Consider the following 23,687-nt stretch of genomic DNA (forward strand, 5'->3'; position numbering starts at 1 on the left):
TGGCCAAATATCAGCCCCGGTTCGGGAAGGAAGGGGCACTAAGCAGGGCTGCCCGATGTCACTGCTCCTCTACGCCCTTCACCTGGAACCGTTCCTGGAGACGGTGAGAGCGGCTGATGATATAGAGGGAGTCCCGTTTGGGAGCGAGGTTCACAAGATCGATGCCTTCGCAGATCACATGATATTGTCACTGACCCAACAGGTCACCCCCTTTCAGGCAGTGGCGAGGGTATTAAATAGGTTCAGCCAAGTTGCAGGGTTAAAGTCAAGTCGAGGCCAGGGGAGGTGGGGTGTGAATGTGGCGGTAGAGCAGGGGTGAGTGGAAGCAAGTGGGAGGACGACAAGTGGGGTCCTCTACTAATTCACTGTTTTTTGTGTGTTTTGTGGGTGTGTGCGGCTGCAGGGAAAAGAGGAGGAACGGGAGCTTGGAGAGAAGGAAGGAAACGCTGTCGAAGAGGCGTTTATCAGGGCGTATTGAGCTGCTGAGGGTGCGGCTCAGCCGGGAGAGGAGAAGGGATTCTGGAGCCCTGCAGGGACAGGATCAAGGAGCTGGCCGGCACGTTGGCAGCCAGGCGAGCCCCTCTGCAGGAAGGCACAGCAGGATGGCTGAATGCCGCTGATGAGGGAGACTGACCCGGGAGCCTCTGCCTAAGACTCCGGAGTATCGGCTGATAGGAGTCAGCCAGGCCTGTAGCGAGGCAACTTCGCCATCTATGTGGGACGCCGCCACTGAGGGATTACTTTGAATGGCCATGGGGGCGGGGAGGTGAACTCTACTACAAGTTTTAAGGACCAAGTGGATGAATCGGGACGCTGTCACCGGACTTATGCTCAAAGAGGGTGCCGAAGAGATTGCACTCCACCGGGGTGAGTGACTGTAAGAGGGGGAGTTGGAACGTTGGCAAAAAGTTTGGCTGTGGGGTAACAGCGCCCTGCACCTAGAACTGAATATACGTATAACCCAATTCCCTTGGTGTATCTGACAATTAAACCGACCCTACTGTCGAAGTGTGCTCTATCCAACACCCTGCAATTGTGACACTAACCCTTCTAAACACTCACCCTTCTGCATAGACCTCTCAAACTCTGAACTAAACACAACCATACATTTACAGCACAGCAAAGTATATGAGCTTCACAATGCCACAACAACAAAACAAACCACAGATAGCATTGCCCAACAGCACATGGCATCTATCAACCGAACAGCACACTTACGCTTAACGAACAGTGTCAACTGAACTGGAGCGGCCAACCGCACATCATTGCTCTCTTGCTCTTTTCTTCCACTCAGTCCTACTAACTTACCTGCCTACCCTCTTGCTTTACAGATCTGCCAGAGCGCCAAGAGACAGCGCAGGCGGCGACAGTGCACGATTTAAGGACCTTTAACATAACATAAAGTGCAGAATAAACAGCTCTTTATTGCAGTCAGAAGCACATTTTGGTGGCATTATAATAGGGAAAGCGAGATGTTTGAGTTTGAGACCCCTCATTGGGTCCTCAATGACGAGTGGATGGTTAGATCTATGCCATCGCCGCAAAGCCCACTTGGTTGTTGGAAAGTCATAGACGGAGTAGTACTGGTGGAGGAAGACATCACCCAGGATCCAGAGTGGCTGCCCATTCTGGGCGAGCAGGTAAGTGGGCTCCACCCCGATGACACAGTTGCCGCTGGTCTGCAAGAGAATAAACATGAAATGGGTCAGGAAGTTCACACCACTGTCTCATTGGAGAAAGTTGCAGACCACCTGTACGAGGCCATCAGTCAAGATACAATGCCACAGAGGTCCAGAAGAGGTCTTTCCCTGTGTCCCATGCTACACCCCATTGCATGCTGGGACGGGAGACCTGACATGGCTACAGAAGTCAAGGAAAGGGCAATCCTTGTGCACCTTGCTGTACCCCACTGCATGCTGGGACAAGAAGACACGACAATGCTATAGACGTCAAGGAAAGGGCTATCCTTGTGCACCTTGCTGTACCCCACTGCATGCTGGGACAGGAAGATCTGACAATTCCACAGAGGTCCTGAAGAGGTGTGACCTTGTGTCCCATACTACACCCCATTGCATGCCGGGAGAGGATGATCTGACAATTACACAGAGGCTCGGAAGTGGTCTGTGCCTGTGACCCATGCTACACCCTATTGCATGCTGGGATCGGAAGACCTGACAATGCTACAGAAGTCATGGAAAGGTCTGTCTCTGTGTCTCATGCTACACCCCATTGCATGCTGGGATAGGATGATCTGACAATTACACAGAGGCTCAGAAGTGGTCTGTGCCTGTGACCCATGCTACACCCCATTGCATGCTGGGATCGGAAGACCTGACAATGCTACAGAAGTCATGGAAAGGTCTGTCCCTGTGTCTCATGCTACACCCCATTGCATGCTGGGAGCGGAATACCTGACATGGCTAGAGGCCCAGGAAAAGGCTGTCCTTGTGCACCCTGCTACACCCCATTGCATGCTGGGAGAGGAATATCTGACAATGCTGTAGAGGTCTGTCTGTGTGTTCCATGCTACACCCCATTGCATGCTGGGACAGGAAGACATGCAAATGCTACAGGGGGCCTGGAAAAGGCTGTCCTTGTGCACCCTGCTACACCCCATTGCATGCTGGGAGAGGAATATCTGACATTGCCGTAGAGGTCTGTCTGTGTGCTCCATGCTACACCCCATTGCATGCTGGGACAGGAAGACCTGACAATGCCACAGGGGTCCAGGAAAGAGCTGCCCTTATGTCCCTTGCTACACGCCATTGCATGCAGGGACAGGGAGGCCCGATGACATATTATGGAGGGCGGGGCCATCTGGGTGGTGCATCAGAACTCACACCTTTCCAAAAGCCCATCTTTTTTATAAAAAAGTTTCAAAAATATAAGTTTTGCCACAAATTATAACAGGCGTCTCTAGATGAAGAAAGTGACGGAAAAGTATATTTTCCATTCAATTAAAATGTCATTCGTTGTCATCAGATAAAATTCAAAAATAAACGGAAAAAGCTTTTTTCATGAAGCAAAGATTGATTTGGGCGGGAGACGATTACCAAAATCCCACAACCAATAGAAGCACTTCCCACATGCTTAGTTTCATTATCCGGGGACCATCTTGAGACAATTCTCATTCATTTTAGATAAAATCGTTTTTTGTTTATCTTGTGTAAATGAATGAGTCCTTTCTCCAGAATATCAGGAAATATCAGGTGCTAATGTTAAAGACTACACCTTCAAGGGTAAGTACCCGCCCCATATCTGATCCGTTTGCAGAAAGACTCCCATTACCCAGCTCATGGGGTTCCCATCAATGCGGCAGTGGGGGAACCACCTGAGGTTATGACCCGGGCTTTGAGGACCTACCTGGACGACGTACACTGAGGGCGGGATCGGGAACGAGACGCCGTTGATGGTGAAGCTGAGGGACGGGAGGTTCTGCACACTGTTGCAATTCACTGCATACTACAAAAGAAAAAGAGAGATTCAAGGTACGCCAACACCTCGGAGGAACCCCTCTCGCAGCCGACCACCGGTCTTAACTTCCAGCCTCAGCTGCTTCTCCTCTCTGTAGGACGTTTCCCTTGTGAGTACTGGCCCTCTGTTGGCAATTCCATGTAACCCAAGAAATGTGTGACTCTGGTTTCTTGTTAAGTTTCTGGTACCAATGTCCGTGATGAGAACTTACGGTCCTGGGTGAGCCGCATAGCCCTGTCGCCGCCCGCTGCTTCGGGGACCCTCAGAGCATGCCATTGCGTGCCCTATCTGGTGCCGTAAGGTCCACTAGTGCGCTTCATGGCCTACCTGCCCATTTTGCAACTGCTGCCCTCCCAGGTACTGCACCAGATCGCCAATGTACTGCTTTGGGACGGTGAGCAGCGGCGTGCCAGTGTCCACGATAGCCTGGCATCCCTGGCTGCACCAGCCACTTGCCTGGCTTCCGATGGAGAACCTGTGGAAAGATGGGAGAAAGGAATCAGTCTGAGTGGAAGCCAGGGAGGGGGGAATCTGAGGGTCAGGGAGTTGGAAGGGGGGAACTCCTGGGGTTTACCAGTCCCCGGTCCCAGCAGGGTGTTGGGGACTGTGCAACAGAGCATTGCCAAGGCGTGAGGGATTCCCACTACAGAATGCTGTGTAGACCACTCCTGGTAATCCACAATGACTTCTCTGTTACGGCGCTTCTAGGAGGGCTTGAGGGTCTGGTGATGGCTTGGGTACCATCATGAGAGGGATCGGGGACCAGTAATGGAAGCTACGAATCATCCTTTATCAGGAGACTGGGGGCACTCCATCTGTGGTAGGGCGCTCCACCGTCCCTTGGTAGGAGAAGCCTCCTCTACAGTGTAGACACAGCAGAGAGACTCTAACCCCCCAAGGCTAGGGAGGGTGAGGGGAAGATGATGAGCTTAGAAGGGAGACCTACTCTTGCACCCCGATCTGCCAGTACTTCTCTTGAGTGACGGGCGCCCAGTAGATCTCGCCGGAGTAGAGGCTGGTGTCAACGCCACCAAGAACAACTGCTCCTGATTGCCTGGGGAGACACAGAGCACAAAACACAAGAATAAGCAGCGACACAACAACCGGGAGAAGTCTAGATGATATGTGTGTGCCTTGTGAGCACTGGAGGCGGGGCACTGGGCCCACATTTAATCTTAGGCCTCCCACCTATATCGCACTTTCCATAATGTAATCAAGAATGTTTATATTTCACCCTTATGCCCTTATGTCCTGAATGACACGGCCTGGAGGGAGTGAATGATTTGGCAACCTCTCTCCCACGCTCCCAAGAGAATTTATCTTCTGGCCCTGACCATTCCATGGTTCTGCGTCTGACTATGGACAGCCCACCGCTCCGTGCATGGTGACCGCGGTTCTCATGGTGACTGTGCAGTGTACGGTAGATTCACCCCTGGCAGCCAATCCAGGTGCACCTACTAACAGTCCCGTGGGCTCCGACCTCCTGGTTGAAGGCAAAGTGTGACACAGTGAACATTGCAGGAGCTTCTTGCATCCACCTTCAGTGGTGAACGCAAGTGGTGGTAGCACGTATCAAGGATTATTATCTTACGTGTAAATCACAATGGACACCATTTGCATGGCTTCTTGGCGCTGACGGCTCTGTGCGTTAGGTGTGGTGGGCCAAAATGGGTTCCATGGCTTTTAATGTTTGATATTTGGAAGGGTGGGGTCTTGCACACCTCCTAATACCATAGAATGTGCTGTGAGTTTGGGGATGGTAGGTTGTGAGGAGGCAGGCACTGTGTGTGTGTAATACTTTACACACTTGGTGTACTGTTGCCGGGTTCAGTGAACTATGGTGGAAGTCCTGACTTGGATCCTCTAATCGTGAGTTTTGAGTCACTGTGAGCGTTGTTGAGTTATGGCCCAATCACTCTGTGAGGCTGATAACTCTCAGCTTCGAGGACTCGAGGGTAAGCGGGGTGTAAGCACTGGTAAGTGGTGAGCAGTCACTCTGAGTAGTGGTAAGGGTCAGAAAACACACCCAGCACTGACATTGCAAAGAACAGTGAGTCCCCATGACTCTGTGTGAAGTGTGGTGAGCTAGATTTTCACTGGTGCAAATGAGACGCCCGAGTTGCTCGTGCCACCGTAGACCTGATTCACAAGGAATGAAATCAGAGCAAATCTGGAGCCGCCTGGAGCATCTTGCAGAGGCTGACGTGCTAATGCGACCCACAAGGATTTGCCTGAGGGCATCTCAGAGTGGCTGCGGGTATCCCGGATTTGCTCCAACTTTTTGCTTGTGAATTAGGTGTAAGGTCAGAGGTGCAAATCTGACATACTCACAGGCAACTCCTGACTTTAGGCCTCATTATAAGTACAGCCCTGAGTTAAAAAATGGCAGTTAAATGGGAGTAACTCCGTTACCGCCTCATGTCCCACCGGCGCACCATAGTTTTGGCGTTGAGGTGGAAGAAAAACCTTGAGCAAAATGCTTGTGGTAAATCTGCCGCCTTACCACCAAAATAGCAGCAGAATTGGTGGAATTACCACCAGCGGAAATTCCACTGAAATCCCATTTTATGGACTCCATAAATGGAGACTAACACTGCCATACCGCCACTTCTGATCCAGCGGTTATTCTTCTGGAACAATTGTCAGTAACTGTAAATCCGTTTTGACCATTCTACGTGTTTACCACTGGAATACCGCCAAACCTGTAATGAGGCCCATTGTCCAGTCCTCATCTTTGTGACCGAGGCCCACAGTATCTTAGCCAGGGACCTGGAATAATCGGCCGCATTGTACGGAAAGTCCGCTGCTCGCACTTGGCTCTGAGCAGGAAATGCATTTTAAAGCTAAATCGGGAGCATTTTACATATTCCTCTAATACTTGAAAGCAGGTGGGATAACCTTTTTTGAGACAGCTGGATCAACTAAGGATTATTTAAATAGGGGCTACGTTCTTATCATCTCCCTCCAAAATACTGCAGTTTCATTGGATGATGTCCAGTCAGGTGGAAAGAGTTTGCAGTGTTATGTTGTGATTTGTGTATAGCGCCTACTGCCACTGTTCTGAAATCAAAGCGCTGTGGGAAAATACAAGAGCTGTTTCTTGCTTTTTCCTCTTAATTATCCTATTTAAATTCACAATTTCTCTCATCCGATGACATTTTTTAACCTGTATCGCCAATATTCCTTTGCAATTTTATCCGTTGTCTTTTTTTTACCAGAAGACATGGTCCTCATTGCAAGTTTGGCGGTATTTCCTCACGGTATACTCCCAAACGGAATTAGAGTTACTGCATGCGTCGGCCATACTGTGATGTGAAGAGGTCAGATGATGCTGAGGTAATCAGAGGCCTCGCTTATTCCCCATTTTGGAATCGCATAGGACTCCATTGGGAATTGCCAAAAGCATAAGGAATTACCGCATATGGTAATATCGCATGCGTTCATGTTTTTGTACCGCCACTTACCGCCACTCAGAAGCAGGCAGAGTTTAAGAGTTTGGGTAACACAAGTCATAGTTCCGGAGAGTGGTAAAACATGGCCTTTTTTTTACATGCTGCATTTTCTTTAACCATAAGCACCATAATCTGAGAAGTACGATATTACTCTGGGAGCTTGTGGATATTGTGCTAAGGAGACAGCGGATTGGAAGCTCCTGGTTGCAATCTGCCCAGCTTTAGATAACTTGCGTTTGCTGTATTTTAGCACTTTTATCCATGACCTCTCCTTTATCTTCACGGAACACTTTTGGGAAAGGATTTGGAGTGGTAACTGGACTACTCTGACATTTGCTGTTTAACACTTTCTAAATAGAATTCATGCAATACATATATAATGTTAATAGAAATATAATATGAAAATGGATTATGTTTTTTGTTTGTAATTGTGTAATGGATTTTTATAAATGTTTGTCTTTTTTGTAAGAGTGTTGTAAGAATGTTGTCTTTGTATTCTTCTTTTTAGGTTCTTTTTCAGCGTGTAAGGCTTTGCAAGGCTTGTAAAAACCATGAACACAATAAAAACGTGTAATCCTGCCTTCCACTGAGGTCTCCAATCAGAGAAAATGCAAATTGAAAGGCAATAAAACATTATTTTCAGAGTGTCATTTCTGTTATATCTTAATTAAAAATAGGTGTGCCGCCATTACTCTGCAAATCCACCCCGATCTTCAGTGAGTCACGTGAATATGCAGTATACTTAGAGAGAGTTGGGCGACTTTGCTAATCCTACTCTACGGCTCAGCTTGAGATAATTAATTGATCGCATTGGCAAATTGCTAGTTAGGTGTTATCTCTTCTGCCAGGGATTTGCATAACTTGAGTTGCTCGGCTATAGTGAGGCCGAGTTATGCCAAGTTGCAGTTCATAAAGTTACCTGCTGTATTTATTTATTTATTTATTTATATATAGCGCGCAAGAAGCCCAGGGGCATTGAGGCGCTGTTACTTGCAATAACTTAGTACATGGTACAGGCATGAAAGCGATATGATAAGTATTCGTGCTGGTGTGTCGGGTCTTATGTGAAGAGGGTAGTTTTCAGAGTTTTGCAGAAGGTGGTGAGGGAGGCCTCCCCTCGGATAGTGGGAGGTAGGGCATTCCAGTGAGTGGGCGCAAGATGGGGGAAGCTGGATCCGCCCGCTTTTACTCTTTTTACTAGTGGCACCGAGAGCATGTTGGTGTACGGTGATCTGGTTGGCCTGGTAGTGGAGACGGGGTGGATCCTTTGAGATCCTTGAGATCATTAAGGCCTTGAAGGTTGTGTAGTCTGATTGAGAAGTAAGTTCAGCTTGTGGTTTAGGCTTAGCTGTCATAGTTAGGGTACTTCTGGAAAGCACCCTGCCCCAGGGCCCCATGGGATGGCAAAGTTCAGGAAAAGCAGCTGCCCGGGATAAGGCAGGAGGAGTGGTGGAAGTGAACAAGCCCCCAAACCCCCACATGACTCACCCGCTCAGGTAGAAGCTGAAGACTGGCTCGGTCACCAGGTCCTGCTGCATAAGGCCTTGCACGGCGGTGGTGGCGCCGTCCACAGACAGGCTCTGGTAGGCCATGCCGAAAATCCCATCAAACTTTGCATAGTAAAAGAAGGATCCGGGCTCGGTCACACTCAGGCCTACCTCCTGGTTCATGATCTCCAGGCCTTGCACCTATAGGAAGTACAGGGAATGATATATGACCAGCACCTCTGGAGCGAGCAGAACTAGCCTTCATAGAACTCTACGGAACCAACCCATATAGGACTGCCTCTGGAAGAAATATGGGGAAACATGGATTGAGTAGAGGGTTGGTCGCTGCAGTTTGTATAACCAAAGGTGTAACTCATTACCACACCCTGATACCCCAATGCCCAAGCGTCATTCAAGTAAAGTGTTGGCTGTTGTTCTGGTAGTTGTATGTGGAAGCAGGTTGTGGCAGGAGGATTTTTACAATAGAGGTGCTTAATATGTTGTAATAAAAGATTACACATGATAGTGTTGCGGTACTAAACTCCTGGGGACATTTCTTATGCTGCAAGGTGTGGATCAAGCTGGCATGTTCAGTAACCCACACTAGTGGTGTTTGACATTTGACATCAGAGACTGTTGTACCGGGTAATGACCATGAATTCCTCATTCCTCACTAACCGTAACTCCACCAACGTAATAAGAGTGTGGTAGTGGGTAAAGACTGTGGGAATCCACACTAGCGGGGTATGCCCCCTTTCGGGGTTGCCACAGCAGAGTGCGGCACCAGGTCCTTGTGATAAAAGAGTCATGACTGTACTCACTGTCACCGTGTCATAGCCCAAGATTCCGGTCATGCTGCCGCTGCCGTAGGCAATGGAGAGTTGCTGGTTGTTGGTGATGTAGGTGGACGACTGGCTGGGGTCGAAGAGCGGGTGGTTGGCTGTGGCAGAAAACAGGGTGACAGAGTGACCTTCTGCACAGAGTCCATCTGGGATGGGCGAACTGGTAAAAAAGCATAGCCACAACACCCAGGAAGGCTATAGTACCTGACACTTGGATCTTTTGACCAATATTGGGCCTCTGAGCGTTTCCAGTCAGCAAGAAAAACGATTACAAACTTTACAAATCATCTATAACTAAAAGGGTTACATTTCAGGGGAACAGCACTCTCTGTACCTACAAAGACCCCACAAGACCCCACAACTAGCATCAACCTGAGGTCAAAGAATGGACAACAAGCATCCTTTCTGAAAGCTCAAAATTTGGCAAAAGATGGAAACCTTGCCAAGCCTCCGTCCTTCAATGTGGCAGCCTCCACGTCACGAGCACGTCACCCACCACATCTACCCAGTGGCAGTGCCAGACCCAGCCTTTCCCAGTCAACATAGCAATATCCCAAGTCATATTGTGCCATCACCCACAGCCGCTACTCCTTCAGCACACTGAGCAGTGCAGCCCCACACACCTCTGCATGTGTGTTAAAAGTCTCAGCACCTGCTGGATGAACTGCAATATACACCTTAATGCACAGCATTGTAACTACTCCACACATGGACATGCCAGTTTAGCGCCTGACCTGTGTGCTGCACCCGGTATTTGCATTTCAGTGTACTCACTGCAGGCCTGGCTCTGGCAGTAGGTGGAAGGCACCCAGAGGTTTGAGGATCCGGTGTCGAAGACGACCAGGAAGTTCTGAGGAGGAGTGCCAATGCTGATCTCCCCAGAATAGAAGGTCTAGAAGAGAGAGAACACATGTATCACTCTCCACTCACGCCTAGAGGACACATTTCACATGTTCAAAAACATAGAGACAGAAACGCCTCCCCCAGACACAACATCTCTGGAAGACTAAAGTGGCAAATGAGACAGATTCAAGTAAAAATCACACGCACCTACTTTCTAGAGCAACAGAATTGAGCCATAAAAGCAAGGCATGTGCACATCACTCAGTTGCACATAGTCAGGTTTGCTGTATATAAACTCCAGCACATACGCACGTACGTATGTACGTACGTACGTGCGTATGTGCATACGTGCATAAATACATGCTTAGTTCCAGGATGAGGCATATAGACTTGTCCTTCCCATGTATTTTATAAGCTACTAGAACCAGAGAGAACCAAAAGGAGATGTTAGAGGGTGTGGCAGAACAGCCCGGCACTCACATCCAGGTACAGGGGCTCGTAGGCAACAGCAAAGTTGGTCCCCTTCATGAAGCTGTACTTGGCAGCAGGATCTCTCCTCTGGGTCTTCGCTAAGTCGCCCAGGACCCCTTGGTCCCTCATGTTCTCTCGGATGGACTTGTGTTTCTTCAGAGGGATCCTGCAGGTTGGGAGCAGAGCCAGGAGACTCAGACCATCACATCACCACTCGGACCTCTTTCTGCCATTTTGGATCTTGCCACAGTTTATTTTGGAGGTAGGAGAAGCCATATGTTATCCCGTACCCAATCTGCACCGATTATTCCCATTAATGCACCATAAACCCCATTCACAGAGACCGTCTAAACAGAAAGTCACACTCACTCACACTCCCAGCTGCATTACCACCCGGGAGAACTTTCCTGAATTTGGAGAATGATGAAACTGCTTCCCATGATGACGCCTCTGGGCATAAGGGGCTCCATACACAACTCTAGGATCCAAATGGACCACCCCACCCCAAACAGCATCATCTCCAACGCATCCACAGATTGGAGACCGCCGCTCGCCAAGATGAGCAATTCTCTAATACGCAACTCCACCACCCACTGTGAACCATCTGAACAGGAGGGCCCTCCACTCACAGCCGTAGAATCCAAAGGACTCCTCTACCCCCATCTGCCATGCACAGCTCACCAGCCCCTCTTGGAGCTGGAGACCGACCAACTCCGCAGTAAGCCACTCCATGATCTCCAAATCCACCAGCTGACATGAGCCTTCTGAAAAGGAGTGTCCTCCCCACATGGCTTGAAACCCACTCTTACCCCGCAGCAGCTATACTCACCTCACCAGTCCCTCCGAGAGTTGGAGACCGACCACCACCGCAGTAAGCCACTCCAGGATCTACAAATCCACCAGCTGACAAGGGCCTTCTGAAAAGGAGTGTCCTCCCCACATGGCTTGAAACCCACTCTTACCCCGCAGCAGCTATACTCACCTCACCAGTCCCCCCGAGAGCTGGAGGCCGAGCAGCACCACGATAAGCCACTGCATGATTCTTGAGTCTATGGTCCAAAGTCTGGGAGTGAACTCTGAACACTGCTGCAGGACCTGGGCTAGAGTCCAGGATCAGCCCTCAACCTCCTTATTTATATACACCAATGCCCGATTGTAGTTTCTCCCCCCTCCCAACCAGCCCCTGCCCCTTCCCATTAGGGTTGAACTCCATGACAGACTTCTCCTGTGCCCTTCCTAATAGGAGTGGGGTCATGATGGCTATCAGTGTTTTTCCCTTTGAAGAAAGTGTGTAAGTGGCCAAACATCAGGCTGAGATTAGCCTTCTGCTACACAGGGAGAAATGGCCAAGAGGTCAGACCATAAGCTGGGGTTATCCCAAACTCAACAGAGCAGCTCTTTGATGCTTGCACGCTTTGTTTACGCTGCTGTGTGGGTTCTATATCTCTACTCAGGGAACTGTTTCCTGAAGTCTTGGTGGGGGTGAGAGATGCTCTACTAAGAAGCCTTCCCATCTGCTCACACACTGCATGGCATGTTGTGTTGTCTTGTGGAGCACAACGGTTTTCTTTTTTGTGCTTGGTGATGATAGAGAAAGGGCCAGGCGAAGTTAGTGAGAGGAGCAAAAGAGGCAAGGTAGGAAACCCTTAGTAAATGGGAAGGTGGTGTTCTACTATACTTGGTTCCTGTTAGCATGAGTACACCCCTCAGTAGTGAGTTCCTAATGTGGCTCGAGGTTCGATCTAATGGTGGCCATCGTCCATCTCCATTATCACTGAGAGACTGACCTACTTCTGATAGCCTTTGCCATCCTTATATCTACACAAGGTCACAGCAAGTTTAGTCGTGGTTACTGCACTCCCACTTTATTTGCACAATCAAACTTACCAACTTTGCCTCCTCAATTTGTTTTTCTGCCCAATGCATCAACATGTGTCTCCCAAACACAACCGGCTCCTTTATTGTGCGATTACATCTTCTCATCAGAACTTCAGCCCAGTCCTTCCTCTGCTCACCTTAAATTAGGATGTATCCACAGTGAGCTCATTTCCCTTACACATTACTGTTACTAGTTGTTATACTGAAGTATCACTCCTTTTCTCCTGATGAAGCTCTTAACAGAGTGAAACACGTGTCAGGATTCATGAGGATATATAATCATGGGAAAGCAACAGTGAGGGTTCACAGATGTACACAATCAGATTTAAGAAGCATTCTAATTTCTGAGAATCAAAGAAGGGAACATTGCATTAAGAACTGCAATGTTTTTATTTTAACCATCATCCAGGCACAGTACAACGCAACCCATCTGTTTTCTCCACATGCAAGCCTTGTCAGCATTGGCCTTGGCGTAAATCCACAAAAGAATATTTGATGGATTCTACTTCGATGAAATCTCCTGCAGCAAAACTCCAAAGTATGGGCCAGGGTGTGAACACCAGCTGATGCCCAGTATTTATGCATTGACTGTGGGAAGGGGCTTTATGCTCATCTGTGTTTGGTCTACGGTGAGGGTAAGGGTCAGGGTTAGGGTGAATGTTGGGGTTAAGGCTAGGGTTAGGGAGAGGGTTGGGGTTAAGGTTAGGGTTAAGGTTGGGGTTAAGGTTCGGGTTGGGGTTAGGGTTGGGGTTAAGGTTAGGGTTAAGGTTGGGGTAAAGGTTTGGGTTGGGGTTAGGGTTGGGGTTAAGGTTTGGGTTGGGGTTAGTGTTAAGAATAGGGTTGGAGTAAGGGTTAGGGTTGGGGTTAAGGTTAGGGTTTGGTTTATGCTTGGGGTTAGGGTTGGGGTTAAGGCTAGGGTTGTGGTTATGGTTATGTTGAGGGTTGGAGTTTAAGTTAAAGTTGGCATTACGTTTGGGTTAGGGTGAGGGTTAGGGTTTAGGGTAACGTTGGAATGAGGGTTAGAATTAAGAAAAGGTTTGGGGCAAAGGTTAGCGTTGCGGTTAAGGTTAGGGTTTGGTTTAAGCTTGGGGTTAGGGTTGGGTTTAAGGTTAGGGTTAGTGTTGGGGTTATGGTTAGGGTTAGAAATGTGCATGATTGATCGCAGTTTCTGGGACTCATGGAAGAATGTTGGGGTACACCCAGTCACTTTATTGCGTTCTTTTAAATGTTTCGATGGTTGTGACATGTTTTATATTGTATGTGGTGTTGCAATGGCTTCTTGGCTAAACAATACAACATGAGGCCAATGCTCTCCCTAATTCAGGGGCCATTCTTCACTGTAATCAGCAGCTGCCCTATCTGCCATGGTGCACAGTTTAAGGCTCACCCCCTACCCCCTTCCCAAGTCTCCTGCAGACCTTTCTCCTTGAGGGCAGTGGGCACGAGGCTCAGCCCCTCTTCACACTGATCTCTCAAACCTTTCCCCTTTGGGTAACTGGGGGAGGGTCACAGCCCCCATTCCCAATGGCAATCTGAGACCTTTCCTCTTTGGGACACTGGGTCAGAATGCCCAACCCAACACTATCTCCTTTAGTACTCTCTGAGACCTTTGGGGGAAATTGGGACAGTAGGCTCAGAGCCCCTTCCCAAAGGCCATTCCTCTTTAGATAACTGGGGCAGGAGGCACATTCCCCTTTCCAGTCTTCAGAGACCTTCCCTATTTGCATAACTGGGTCAGGAAGTGCAGTCCCCACTCCTAAATGCTCCCTGAGACCCTTCCTCTTCGGATAACTAGTGCAGGAGATATCGCGCCCATTTTCAATATTCCCAGAAACCCTTCCTGTTTGGGAAAATGGATCTAACAGCTCAGCCCTTCCACCTTTTCCAATGCTCCCTGAGATGTTTCCTCTTTGGGTAACAGTGGCAATTAGTCCTGTCCCTACTCCGCAATGTCCCTTTCCTTAATGGGTATCTGGGACAGGAGCCTCCTACCACCTCCCCAATAATCCTTGATAGGCGTTTCAGTCAGACCCCCGCCCCTTCTGCCTGTGTAGTTTTTTGTTTGGGTAACCAGGGTAGGAGACTCGGCTCAGCTGCCCTCCTAGTGTTCCCCAAGACCCTGAAACCCTCCCCAAATACTCCAAGTGACCTTTCCTTTTGGGCTAATTGTGAATGGAGGATCCCCACGAATGCTCCCTGAAACCTTTCCTTATTGGGTGCCTATGGCAGAAGGCTCAGCCCCCAATGCTCCCAGATGTTTACTCATTGAGTTGATGAGTCACGACGTTGCTCTACCTCAATGCTTGATGCGTAACTTCTGGGTTTTCTTGGGGTATGGGCAGAGGGGCCCCAATGCGGATCTAGTAATTGTCAGTGGGGAAACTTCATTTTGATGTTGGGGCCAAGTGGGTTATCCCTCCCCTTAAAGGGCCTGGGATTAAAAACAAAATATATATTTCTATCCCGTTTGAGGAATAGAAAAGCAAGTGAGATATCAGCTGTTCATACCGATGCTGTGTCACTTAAACAATAAACTGCATATGAGGGTCTGGAAAGACCCTCTCTTGCAATGCTCACCCCTCTGTGCCTATTCCGAGCAGGCCAGGGGGTTGCCTTCGTTTTCTGCACATAAAAGCGCACCCTTATTTACTGGGGCCGGTCTTATCTCAACAGTGCAGACACACTTAGGTAACCCTCTCTTCAAGCCATATGTGCCAGGCTGGGGGGGGTCACACTGGGGTAACACTCTCGTGAAGCCATATGTGCCAGGCTGGAGGGTCACACTGGGGTAACCTTCTCCTTAAGCCATATGGGCCAGGCTGGGGGTCACTGGGGTAACTCTCTCCTCAAGCCATATGTGCCAGGCCTGTGGTTCACTGGGTAACCCTCTCCTCAAGCCATATGTTCCAGGCTGGGGGTCACTGGGGTAACCTACTCCTCAAGCCATATGTGCCAGGCTGGGGGTCACTGAGGTAACCATCTCCTCAAGCCATTTGTGCCAGGATGGGAGTCACTGGGGTAACCCTCTTCTCAAACCATATCTGCAGGCTGGGGGTCACTGAGGTACCCTCTCCTCAAGCCATATGTGCCAGGCTGGGGGTCACTGGGGTAACCCTCTCCTCAAGCCATATCTGCCAGGCTGGGGGTCACCCTAGGGTAACCCTCTCCTCTAGCCATATCAGCCAGGCTGGGGGTCACACTGGGGTAACCATCTCCTCAAGCCACATGTGCCAGGCTGGAGGTCATACTGGTGTAACCCTCTTCCTAAGCCATATGGGCCAGGCTGGGGCACTGGGGTAACTCTCTCCTCAAGCCATATGTACCAGGCTGGGGGTCACTGGGTTAACCCTCTCCTCAAGCCATATGTGCCAGGCCTGGGGTTCACTGGGATAACCCTCTCCTCAAGCCATGTGTTCCAGGCTGGGGGGTCACTGGGGTAACCCACTCCTCAAGCCATATGTGCCAGGCTGGGGGTCACTGGGGTAACCATCTCCTCAAGCCATTTGTGCTGGGGGGGGGGTCACTGGGGTAACCCTCTCCTCAAGCCATGTCTGCCAGGCTGGGTCCACTGGGGTAACCCTCTCCTCAAGCCATATATGCCAGGCTGGGGGTCACTGGGGTAACCCTCTCCTCAAGCCATATCTGCCAGGCTGGGGGTCACCCTGGGGAAACCCTCTCCTCAAGCCACATCAGTCCGGCTGGGGGGTCACACTGGGGTAACCATCTCCTCAAGCCATATATGCCAGGCTGGGGTCACTGGGGTTACCCTATCCTCAAGCCATACATGCCAGGCTGGGGTCACTGGGGTAACCCTAGCCTCATGCCATATGTGCCAGGCTCAGGGTTACACTAGGGTATCCCTCTCCTTAAGCCATATGTGCCTGGATGGGGTTCACTCTCGGGTAATCCTCTCTTTAAGCCATATGGGACAGGCTGGGGTCACACTGGGGCAACCCTCTCCTCAAGCCATATGTGCATGGCTGGGGATCACACTGGGGTAACCCTATCCTAAAGCCACATGTGCCAGGTTGGGGGTCACTGGGGAAACCTTGTCCTCAAGCCATATGTGGCAGGCTGGTGGTCACACTGGGGTAATCCACTCCTCAAGCCATATGTTCCAGGCTGGGGGAAAATCTGGGGTAACCCTCTCCTGAACCCAAATGTGCCAGGCTGAGGGTCACACTGGGTAACCCTCTCTTTAAGCCATATGTGCCAGACTGGGGGTCAAATTGGGGTAACCCATTCCTCAAGCCATATGTGCCAGGCTCGGGATCACACTGGGGTAACCCTCTCCTTAAGCCATATATGCCGGGCTGGGGGTCACTGGGGTAACCCTCTCCTCAAGCCATATATGCCAGGATGGGGGTCACTGGGGTAACACTCTCCTCAAGCCATATGTGCCAGGCTGGGGGTCACTGGGGTAACCCACTCCTCAAGCCATATGTGCCAGGCTGGGGGTGACAGTTGGGCAACCCTCTCCTCAAGCCATCTTTGCCAGGCTGGGGGACGCACTGGGGTAACCCTCTCCTCAATCCATATGTGCCAGTCTGGGGGTCACACTGGGGTAACCCTCTCCTCAAGCCATATGTGCCAGGCTGGGGATCACACTGGGGTAACCCTCTCCTTAAGACATATGTGCCAGGCTGGGGGTCACTGGGGTAACTCTCTCCTCAAGCCGTATGCGCCAGGCTGGGGGTCACTGGAGTAACCATCTCATCAGGCCATATGTGCCAGGCCTGGGGTTCACTGGGGTAACCCTCTCCTCAAGCCAAATGTTCCAGGCTGGGGGTCACTGTGGTAACCCACTCCTCATGCTATATGTGCCAGGCTGGGGTTCACTGGGGTAACCCTCTCCTCAAGCCATATCTGCCAGGCTGGGGGTCCCTGGGGTAACCCTCTCCTCAAGCCATATGTGCCAGGCTGGGGGTCACTCTGGGGTAACCCTCTCTTTAAGCCATATGGGCCAGGCTGTGGGTCACACTTGGGCAACCCTCTGCTCAAGCCATACGTGCAAGTCTGGGGGTCACTGGGGTAACTGTCTCCTCAACACATATGTGCCATGCTGGCAGTCACACTGGGGTAACCCTCTCCTCAAGCCATATGTTCCAGGCTGGGGGACACACTGGGGTAATCCTCTCCTCAAGCCATACATGCCAGGCTGGAGGTCACGGGGGTAACCCGCTCCTCAAGCCATATGTGCCAGGCTGGGTGTCAATGGGGTAACCGCCTCCTCAAGCCATATATGCCAGGCTGGGGGTCACTGGGGTAACAGTCTCCTCAAGCCATATGTGCCAGGCTGGGTGTCACTGGGGTAACCGTCTCCTCAAGCCATATATGCCAGCATTGGGGTCACTGGGGTAACCCTCTCCTCAAGCCATATGTGCCAGGCTGAGGGTCACACTGGGGCAACCCTCTCCTCAAGCCATATGTGCCAGGCTGGGGATCACACTGGGGTAACCCTCTCCTTAAGTCATATGTGCCAGGCTGGGGGAAACACTGGGGGTAACCCATTCCTCAAGCCACATGTGCCAGGCTGGATATCACACTGGGGTAACCCTCTCCTTAAGACATGTGTGCCAGGCTGGGGGTCACTGGGGTAACTCTCTCCTCAAGCCATATGTGCCAGGCTAGGGGGTCACTGGGGTAACCCTCTCCTCAGGCCATATGTGCCAGGCATGGGGTTCACTGGGGTAACCCCCTCCTCAAGCCAAATGTTCCAGGCTGGAGGTCACTGTGGTAACCCACTCCTCATGCTATATGTGCCAGGCTTCGGGGGTCAATGGGGTAACCATTTCCTCAAGCCATTTGTGCCAGTGTGGGGTTCACTGGGGTAACCCTCTCCTCAAGCCATATCTGCCAGGCTGGGGGTCACTCTTCGGTAACCCTCTCTTTAAGCCACATGGGCCAGGCTGTGGGTCACACTTGGGCAACCCTCTCCTCAAGCCATATGTGCCAGGCTGGGGATCACACTGGGGTAACCCTCTCCTTAAGGCATACGTGCAAGTCTGGGGGTCACTGGGGTAACCGTCTCCTCAAGCCACATGTGCCATGCTGGCAGTTACACTGGGGTAACTCTCTCCTCAAGCCATATGTTCAAGGCTGGGGGTGTAACGCTTACCTGACTCCGCGGGGACACCACTCTTAGAATGTAACTTCCTTCTCTGAGTGCGTTGTTCTAACCCTTAGTTTTATTTCTCAAAACCTTAAGCTCCAATAGACTAGAAATCTATGAGGGAACACAAGAACATAGATAAATGTAACCTTCCCAAAGGTAACTTGCACTAACTAATCTCCCAATCTATCTTCCTTTTTAATCTCTTCCTTTTCAATCTCTCTACTCTTACCTTTGATTAGTATATTGTGGGCTATTCATCCTGCTTCTGCACAGGGGCGCTTGTCCTGAAGATGGAAGAGGTGGCTATTGGGATGGTACTGCAGAAGGGTGATTGGAGGGAAGGCAAAAGGGCACGGGAAGGAACCAAATAGCCACAGTATAATACCACCTATCACACTGGAGTGACTCCCAAACCCTTGGACTGGATAGAAACAGGACCCTGAGGTAAATGAGCGCTAATGACAATAAAACCTGAGGAGCACTGTAAACAGGGTTTCAATATGGAATGCCACAGAATCCTAAATGACGTTGTCCAAATATAAACAATGACTAAATGAACGGAGAGAATTATTTTACTATTGCGAGTTCAATGAAGAGGCACAAGTTAAGGTACTTCACAGAGAAAACATAGCAACAAGAAAACCTGAGGCAAGCGTTTGCGTGTCACTAGTGACAGACTCCTCACACACGTTTAGAGTGCCGGAGCCCCGACACTCGAAACCTGACTGGAACTGTTCAAGCGCAACGCGCACTATCCACCATAATAAACATACCAGGAAAGATACTGGTGGAAGGCGCGAGCACAGCTGAGCGTTGCCGCTAACTTACTTCAATTAGAAAGATTAGCCCCCAAACGTGTAACGAACACCAAAGCCAAGGAGCGTAGGGGGCAAGGGAAGAACGCTAGGAATGTCGGAAGCAGGGTACAGGAACTATGAAAGAACGGGGTTCTGAGGAGAATCTTGACAGGATCCGCGGTAAGCCTCCTCTGTAAACAACAGACGCGAAGCGCGGAACGCTAAGGGGGAGGGGCTTAAATACTGAAGGCGTGACAACAACTAGACTGCACAGCCCCCATACCAGGAATTTCACCGGGGGCCATGTTTGCAGGATAAGGAAGTGTCAAAACTACGTAGCCAAAGTTCTACCTTCCCAGAGCCCAGGATCTATATGCAGTTCGCCAAGACATTTTAGTAGGTTTTGTGAGGGGAACCCCGGTGGTCATGACAGTACTCCCCCCCAAAGCCCCTCCAAGAGTGGAACTCCCCCTCCCAGGTTTGCACGGGTTATTTACGTGAAAGGCCTTTAGCAATCTAGGGGCGTGAAGGTTTTCAACAGGTTCCCATGTTCTGTCCTGAGGACCATAGCCTTTCCAATCCACCAAGTAGTACAGTTTATTACGCACAATCTTAGAGTCCAGGATGGCCTTGATCTCATACTCCAACTGATCATTCTCCACTTCCACGGGAGCTGGCGCCTCTTGGATTCGGGTGTTTGGGTAGACTGGTTTCAAAAGGGACACGTGAAACACTGAGTGGATCTTCATGGTTTTTGGAAGGACGAGCTTCATGGCTACAGGATTGATTATCTTCTCAATGGCGAAAGGTCCCAGGAATCGCGGAAGGAATTTTCGTGATCCTTTTAAGGCCAAATTCCGAGTGGATAACCATACCAAATCCCCCACTTTATACTCTGGAGCATCGCATCTTTTGCTGTCCGCAAATTTCTTCTGGGACTCTTTAGCCAAAGATAAGTGTTCCTTTGCTTGAGCAATGGATGTTGTGATTTTTTCATGCAGACATTTAACCGCTGGCATTTCCAAAGGTTTTGGTGGGTCGTAGGCTGATGTACGAGGATGCCGGCCGTGTAGGGTATAAAAAGGACTCAATCCAGTGGAGGCATGCACTGAGTTATTATATGCATATTCCGCAACCCATAAAACATTTAACCAGGTGTCTTCGAGTTGATGTAGCATGCATCTGATATACTGTTCCAAGGTTTGGTTGGTTCGCTCAGTTTGGCCATCAGTTTGGGGATGATGGCTCGTGGACAGACGTACATCAATCTTTGCCAATTCACAACACTTTTTCCAAAATTTAGAAACAAATTGACTTCCCCGATCAGAAACCACTATTGTGGGGAAACCATGCAATTTCACAATATTCTCCAGAAAGGTTCTTGCCAGAACAGCCGCTGTGGGAAGACCCTTCAATGCGATGAAATGCGCCATTTTTGAGAATAAGTCCACTACCACTAAAATGGTATCACAACCTCCACAATTTGGTAAATCTGTGATGAAGTCCATTGAAATTGTGTGCCAGGGAACGGGGGGAACACTCAGAGGTTGGAGAAGACCAGCTGGTTTCCTTTTTTGAGTCTTATTTTGAGCACAGTTTCCACATGTTCTCAAATACTGAATGACATCTTTTCTCCAAGTTGGCCACCAATACGATCTCTTCACTTTTTCCAAAGTTTTCGTGATTCCGGGATGACCTTCCAACAGGGCTCCATGATAATTAGCCATTACTTGTTCTTGCAGTTTTGGTGTGGGTAAGTACAGACGATCCTGATAGAAAGGTAAGTCATCCAAAATCGTGAAACATTCCCCCTTCGATTCCCATCTCGCCAACTCATCTCTAGTCATGCTGGTTTTAATCTCATTTCGTAGTTCTTCAAATGTCGAATCGGCAGTGTCCATTACTCCAAGTACCTTCTCTCCCGAAACGATTTCCACTGGGTTCACAGGCACATAAGCTCCATCACCTTTTCCGATACGGGATAAGGCATCCGCCTTACCATTTCGCACTCCTGGTCTGAAGGTAATGATGAAATCATATTCGGCAAAAAAGAGGGCCCATCGCAACTGCCTCGATGATTGTGCCTTTGCAGAGCGCAAATATTGTAAGTTGCGATGGTCAGTGAAAATGGTCACAGTGTGTCTCGCTCCGAGCAGATGGTGCCTCCATTCTTTGAGTGCGCACTTTATAGCCAAAAGCTCTTTATCTGTGATGGTATAATTCAGTTCAGCAGCAGAGAATTTCTTAGACCAAAAGGCCACTGGGTGCAGTTCTTGGGTGTTAGGATTACGCTGAGACAAAACTGCTCCCATGGCAACATTTGAGGCATCCGTTTCTACCACAAATGGAAGGTCAGGTCTTGGATGTTGGGGAACTGGTGCGGTGGTGAATCTCTCTTTCAATTTTTTAAAGGCTTCATCAGCTTCCTGAGTCCCATTAAATTTTCTATTTTTCCTGAGTAACAAGGTAATGGGATGAACTAGGCGAGAAAAATCAGAAACAAAACGCCTATAAAAATTGGCAAATCCAAGAAAGCTCTGAATTCCTTTGACTGAAGTAGGTGCGGGCCAAGACGTAATGGCATCAACCTTCCTGTTATCCATCTGAATGCCTCGTGCCGACAGGATAAAACCCAAAAACTCCACTTCCGGGACATGGAACTGACATTTCTCTAATTTAACGTACAAAGAGTTATCCTTCAGAATTTGCAGCACTGATGTTACATCTTTCACATGATCCGAATGGTTTGCGGAGAAGATGAGAATGTCATCCACATAAACCACCACACAAATGTCCAAATATTCTCTAAGGATATCATTCATAAATGACTGAAAGGCTGCTGGAGCATTACAAAGCCCAAAAGGCATAACCTGATATTCAAAGAGCCCAAACCGCGTTCGAAAGGCAGTTTTCCACTCCTCCCCCTCTTTGATACGGATAAGATGATAGGCGCCTCTCAAATCAAGCTTGGTGAATACTCGTGCCTGTTTCACCTGTTCCAGCAAGGTTGAAATAAGGGGAAGAGGATATCGATTCTTCACAGTAATTTGGTTTAGGGCTCTGTAATCTATACATGTTCTTAAATCACCTTCTTTCTTGGGCACAAAAAAAAGAGGGGATGCCACTGGTGACTTGGATGGCCTGATAAAACCATTAGCTAAATACTGGTCCAAATAAGACTTCAAGTGCGCATTCTCTTTTTCTGTGAGAGCATAAATTCTACTGCATGGAAGCTGAGCTCCTGGGATGAGGTCAATATGGCAGTCATAAGGTCTATGTGGAGGTAATACTTCAGCCTGTTTTTCTTCTTGAAATATTTCCTGGAATCTTCGATATTCTCCTGGCAATGAACCCATTAGACCCAAGGTAGATTGAGTAGCTGCATCAGGCAGTTTAGTAATTTTGGAACCTTCAGTTGAGAAACACACGCTCAGACACTTGGTGGGGAAGGTCAGGGTCCGGGCGCACCAATCGATGATCGGGTTATGCTTCTCCAGCCAGGGTATTCCCAAGAGGATTCGGAATTGTGGAGCTCGAATTAGGTCAAAAGAGATCCTCTCCTTGTGTCCTTCCTGGCACAGCATTGTGAGTGGGTTGGTGCACCATGTAACAGGTCCTGACACCAATGGTGTGCCATCGACTCCGGAAACATTCTCGGCTTCCAACTTGTTCCTCAAAGAGAATCCCAATTTGCTTGCCAGATGCTGATCCATATAATTGCCAACTGCCCCACAGTCAATGTATGCCATTAAGGCATGTCTTTCGGTGGGAGTTTCAGGATTAAATAGGACTATAGGAAACACGAAGTGTGAGGTCGCTGCAACCCTTTCCATGCTCGACAAGCGGACCTCTAGACTTGTCGGGCACTGGAGTTTTCCGCCATCTGTTCTTTTTTGTCCTGATTAACTCCTCCTAGGGGTTTCCGAGCAGGTTTCACAGGGCAATCTTTCAAAAAATGACCAGCCTTGCCACAATAAAGACACAACTGCAATTGTCGTCTCTTTTCTCGCTCAGCTTGAGATATTGGGCCTCGGATTCCACCCAACTGCATTGGTTCTGAATAAGCATCCACTCCAGGCTTAACCACTGGTTCTCTGGGACGGATCAGAAGGGGCCGATTGTCTTGACGAGCACGATCTGTTCTCCTGTCCTGAAGACGATGATCCAATTGGATTGTTAAATCTATGAAATCTGTAATACCTTCTGGTGGGTTTACGACTTGAGCCAAAACATCTTTCAGTTCACTGCGTAGACCACGATAAAACAGTGTTGTTCTCTTTTCTGCAGGCCAATTGGTTTCTGCCACCAGTCTATTAAACGTAGCAACG

The 23,687-nt window shown here is 49.4% G+C and overlaps 1 pseudogene; it reads right to left on the reverse strand.

Moving 5' to 3' along the window:
* Nucleotides 1-1,527: 1,527 nt before the first annotated feature.
* Nucleotides 1,528-11,607, reverse strand: LOC138520051 (gastricsin-like; annotated as a pseudogene).
* Nucleotides 11,608-23,687: the final 12,080 nt, after the last annotated feature.

The sequence above is a fragment of the Ambystoma mexicanum genome, chromosome 13, assembly GCF_040938575.1.
Source record: "Ambystoma mexicanum isolate Mex_15411 chromosome 13, UKY_AmexF1_1, whole genome shotgun sequence".
Lineage (NCBI taxonomy): Eukaryota > Metazoa > Chordata > Amphibia > Caudata > Ambystomatidae > Ambystoma > Ambystoma mexicanum.